The 5553-nt window shown below is 35.0% G+C and overlaps 1 protein-coding gene across 2 annotated transcripts in view; it reads right to left on the bottom strand.

Moving 5' to 3' along the window:
• The window catches only part of LOC122087946 (trihelix transcription factor GT-1-like), a 14782-nt gene that overhangs the window by 1585 nt on the left and 7644 nt on the right, over positions 1-5553 (bottom strand). The gene's annotated exons all lie outside the window — the stretch shown is intronic.

Raw genomic sequence — 5553 nt, 5'->3', positions numbered from 1 at the left:
AAAAAAAAAAAAAAAAAAGGCTTCTAGTGTTCCAAATGGACAGATTTAAGTAAAATTTGAGTTAAGATATATATGATTAAACTTTTTAGAATTGGTTGTTTTGAGATGAATAACACATAGTTCAATACCTAGTGAGATATCCCTTAGTTTTGTGAAGTAACCAATTTTTGACGTTGAATTTTTATAAGTCCATCTATCAGATTACATGTTCTGTAAAGTAACCAATTTTTGACGTTGAATTTTTACTAGTCCATATATCAGATTACATTTTATTTTAACAGTAATAAATTGAGGTCATTATGGCACCCAGTTTTACCAAGAAAATAAAATTTAATTGATTTTTGTGTTGGATGGAAAAGGTATTCTGTCCAACCAAAAAAATAAAGAACATAAGCAAACAACCCTGCAAAGTTGCTGTCAGAGTTTGTAGGTTATACTCTTCTTCATATCCTTTAAACTTGGGTTCAGATATGACCTACATCTTGTTTCATTTTAAAATTTAAAACAAAATTAGTAATATACATGAAGGCCATTCCATGCTTGTTAGATCCATAATGTGTATCTAGACTCAAGCGACACTGGCGGGTTTAGGGTTTTCTCCATTAACCCATCAACCTTACTCTGGTACTCGTTCTCCAATTTTCTTATCAGCACTTGTAATATATATATATATATATATAGTTATTTTTTTTTCTTTTAATCTCATCCACCACCCTGGGTAAGGAGTGGTTTGCGTAGGTAAAGTTTATTGAAGCACACAAGAAGTACCAGTGAGTAAAAAAAAAAAAAAAAAAAATTAATGTAGGCTAGTCCCAAATGAGAAAAAAACCATGTAGAGATATATCACCCGACTGTAGAATGATCAGAACTAGAAGAGAAATCAACCAGATCTGTAACACTTAAGTCCCATATGCACAGTAGCACAGTAACACAGCAGTAAAATAGTTTAAAATCTAAAAATTCTTTACTCTGATTAATGCAGGAGTAGATTACAAGTAACTAACTCCGTAGTTTATAACCCCAAACAATACAAATAGGAGGAAGAAACAAAGAAATAATACCATCAAATAAACCCCCAAGGATACAATACCCATATAGGAGCAAAACCAGCCCTAACCCAACCCGATAGGAGAGAGAAAGACCTTCTATAGAGCTGGAGAGAGAAAGGTGCGGCCAGGTCTGTGGGAGTCCGATTGAGCTGTACTTTTGGGTGTAGATAGTCCCTAGGGAGGGCACAAAAACCCCCAAATATGAAGGGCTTCTGATGGCTGGTTATGGAGTTACGCACTTTCTTGATTTTCAGACCTAAGAGAGAGAATGTGAAGAATTCTGCAGGAACATTAACTTGTCTTCTTTAGCTAACCTTCAAGAGAGGATCGATTGATCTTAGAGTATAGAACTAGTACTCCAAAGGATCTGCAGATCAGATCTCAAACTTGGGCAGCAATGAGGGTCGATTAGCTTCAAGAACAAGAACTCTTTGGCTGGCTGATTCTGATTTTGTATGCTTTAACAGGTCTGAACTTCTAATAACAATAAACAGAAAATAAAAATAGAAAAAGAAGAATCGATGGAGGGTTGAGAAGGGTGAAAGAGAATAAAGGAATGGGTATCTCACCCCTCAGGTTTTGGGTATCACACCTCTCAAAGGTTTAGGCATCTCACCTCTCAATAACAGTTTTTTTAGCTAAAGAGTAATCACTCAATAAGTCATTCATTCAAATCCGTCCAATAATGGAACATATGTCTCTCCATTTATAGAGAGGAAGTTTACAATCATACTAATACTAGGAGTTAGTTTCCCAATAGGACTAGACACTCCTACTACAACTAGGAATTCAAAATAGAACTAGGACTTGACTTTATGACTCCAACATGGAGTAGAACTAACTAACTAATAGTCCATATAGGACTTTACAATCAACTAATGGCCTAATGGGCATTTATTGAATTAAATAGCAACTAATTAAACTAATGAATAAAATCTCGTTTTCCTACCTTCTACCCATATTTTAGGCCTATTAAAGTGGTCAATTTCAAAGAAAACCCATGGGATCAAAGGCCCAACACATACATAACACAACCCAAGGCTTATTTGCAATAAAATAAGCCGAAGTGACTTATCTACATCACTGATGGTGGTGTACACATATATGTTACTCTTTGAAATTTCTAAGTAGATTCATAAAAGGACTCCTAATTACTCTCACACACTAACTCGACTTAATGATCCAAAACAGAACTCTGATATAGTTAATAAGTATTCTAATCTAATTCAAACACGTAACTAATAATCCCCTATACTAACTTCATTCCCACTTTAATAATGTAATCCCAAACCAGAAAAATCCAGCAAGAGAATAGTACACAGGATTGCAGAAATGGAGAATATAGACCAGAAATAATAGAAAAATTAAAACTTCAGACTAAGTTATCAGAACAAGCTAGAAACCTGGTCAAATGTAAGCGTTTAACGGATCTATCAATTGACATCATACCCTTGAAAATCAAGAATCTTAAAATAAATAAAACCCAGCTCACGTAAAATCAAGCAACAATCAAGAACTGGGAAAATACAGCAGGGTCTGATGCTTAGCTTTAAGAAATAGTGCTAGAATTATACTAGCAAGTAAAAATAAAAAATCGGATTTGCAGATCAAATTTAATAAAAGGGCATACCCAGTGCACCAAGGCCCACCCTCGCAGTTCAATATACTGGCAAAAAATAGTAGGGATTCTGAAATCTATATTCAATATGGATGAGAAGAATATTAGAAGAAATCTAGGAGGAGAAGAATTAGAGGAAAATAAAAGAAGTAGGGCATACGAAGAACAAAAAAGAATGGAGAGAAGATCACAACTGATCTCAGAGATAAGTAGAACTACAAGATGGAGAAAAAGGGAGACCAGATCTGGAATACCAATCCCGTATGCATAGCTCTACAGTTCCAAAACTCTTAAGAAAAGTCAAATCTTTACTCAATCATGCTTATCTGATCAGGGGTGTAAACATGTATATAGCCCTTTGAAATTCCAAATTATACTCATAAAAGGATTTGGAGTCATCCTAGCTCACTGTCTTGACTTAATAGATTCAAAACAGAACTCTAATCTAGTTAATAAGTACTCTAATCTGATTCACACACTTAACTACTAATCTCGTGTACTAACTTCACCCCCACATAACAGGCTTATAATTAAGGCCCATTACAACGAATAACCCATAAACTATTGTTCCAAGGCCCAAAATTTGGCAACCCTAACCTCAATCAGACAGTCTTGATTAAAGAGCAACCCAGTGCACAAGGCTACCGCTACTGCAGCATCAGTGAGGGGCAAATGTACGCAGCCTTACCCCTCTACTTCGCAGGAGGAGCAAATCAGGCAGTCTTGACTGCATCAGAAATATAGTAAGACCCTATAATATACGTCTATACCTGCTCTCAACTAGCCAAATTTTCAAGGTGGGAATTTATCCTCGTGAATTAAGACCCAAACAAGATCACCTTCCTTGAATTCCTCTTGCTTCATCTTATCCTCTGATTCTTCATACTTCCCATGGTTGATCTTCCTGCTGACTTACCACCTTCATCCATTGACTCTGCATCACAATAAACTTCGCTTGAAATCGGAAAAAGGAACCAAGTCCAGAGGATTCTGGGGTAACCGCCTCAGGCAACCTCAAATGAGCTCTCTTTTCCCATGGATATTCTCCTTGAATGATTTTATGTAATTCTGCTCGTGTGAAAGTTGAAACCCATGGTCACTTTTTGCTGCCTCCACAAAGGATTAAACAATTCCCAATTAACGAATTCATTTTGTCCATTTATTTGTGGATGAAATTAATCAGTTAATCACAACACTAAAGTTCTATACCATTTTATTTCACGACATCCTGCAAAAACAACTTAAATTTCACATTTTCATCTAAAGTTGTAAATTTAGGAATCTCATACAATATGAGGATCCCCTTGAAGTTGACATCAGCTACAAGTGAAAAGTTTGATCCAATCTTGTAATAAAATGTATCATTTTTTAAAGCACTCAACCATAGCTAGAATGGAGTCTACACCACAGAGAATTTTTCAAACATCCAATACAAAATCCATGTTCACATCATCCCATGGAAATTTAAGTATTGTTAGCATTCAACAATTTGATACACTATGCTTGTCCTTCAAATACATCACAAGTTCGAATCTCTCGACATGTCAAACTGGATGACGCCAAAACTATGGCTGGTAAAATTTGTAATTTACCACAACTAATGTCTTGTCACACCCAAATAACCCACCAAGTATACCACAATATGTGACAATGCTGAATGCTTTATGGAAGGAATGGATCATGATGCCTGATCAGCTCACTGTTAGTTAAAACGGGAATGGCAAAAAAACAGAAACGTACGGTACGGGTTTTAAACAGATAAAAACGATGAACAATACGGTAAAAAAAAAAGGGAACGGCAAACGGACGAAAAAGAACGGTACAAGTATTAAACGTGTAGTTTTCAAAAAAACGAAACAAAAAAAAACAGTAGTATTCTCACGCAATTTAAGAGATTATTACCTGTATACATGCATCTAATGTTCCAAAAGCTCTGGGAGTCCCAAGATAAAATAGCCCAATGGGCTACAAGAAAATGAGATGTTGCTAGCTTTAGCTTCTCCTTACTCAATGGACTATAAGAAGATGATATTTTTTTCCTATAGATAGTATGGAAGTTAAAAACCAAAAACCAAGTACCATATTGTCTTCACTCTTCACTTTTACCAATAGGTTTTTTTTTTTTTTTTTTTTTTTTTTTTTTTTTTTTTTTTTTTTTTTTTTTATTAATTATTTTTTTTAATAAAATTCCTATTTTACCCTTAAAAAACGGGTACACGTTTAAAACGGCCGTTTATTAAAAAATTCCTATTTTACCCTTAAAAATGGATACGCGTTTAAAACGGATTCTTTTGCCGTTTCCCTTTTTTCCCGTATTGTATAATAGCATCGGGAAAACGCGTTTTAAACAGAAAAAAAAATGCAACAGCATTTTAAACGTATTTAAAACGTGTTTTAACTAACAGTGGATCAGCTACCTCAAAACAAGTAACAATCTCGTAATACATGATCATCATCTGGCCTTTCCTTACATTCAAGTAACAAGACCAAACCACTCGACATCTGCAATTGTACATTGGTGCTTGGGAACTTAAATTTACAATTGATGCACCAACTATTTTTATTATGAACCCTAGCAATGTGCTCGATAACAAAAGTGACCTCCAAAATGTAACAACCCCATTTGCCATGCTTCTCATTCACCTTGGACATTTACATGTTTCACTACCTTCTCATCTGCCATCATTTAATCCAGTGAATTCTCACTGGATTAAATAATGCTACGGCTGCGTTTGGTAACGTTTATGTTCTAGAAACGACGTTTTCGTGTCAAAAATGGAAATTTCAGTATTCGTGTCAAAAATGGAAATTTCATTATTCGTGTCAAAATGCCCTTTTTTTTTTTTTGAACGAAACTGGAACGATGGAACTACCTTTTGTCGTTCT

Source organism: Macadamia integrifolia, chromosome 9 (genome assembly GCF_013358625.1).
Source record: "Macadamia integrifolia cultivar HAES 741 chromosome 9, SCU_Mint_v3, whole genome shotgun sequence".
NCBI lineage: Eukaryota > Viridiplantae > Streptophyta > Magnoliopsida > Proteales > Proteaceae > Macadamia > Macadamia integrifolia.
The sequence above is the reverse complement of the archived record's forward strand: the minus strand, read 5'-3'. Positions and strand labels throughout refer to the sequence as shown.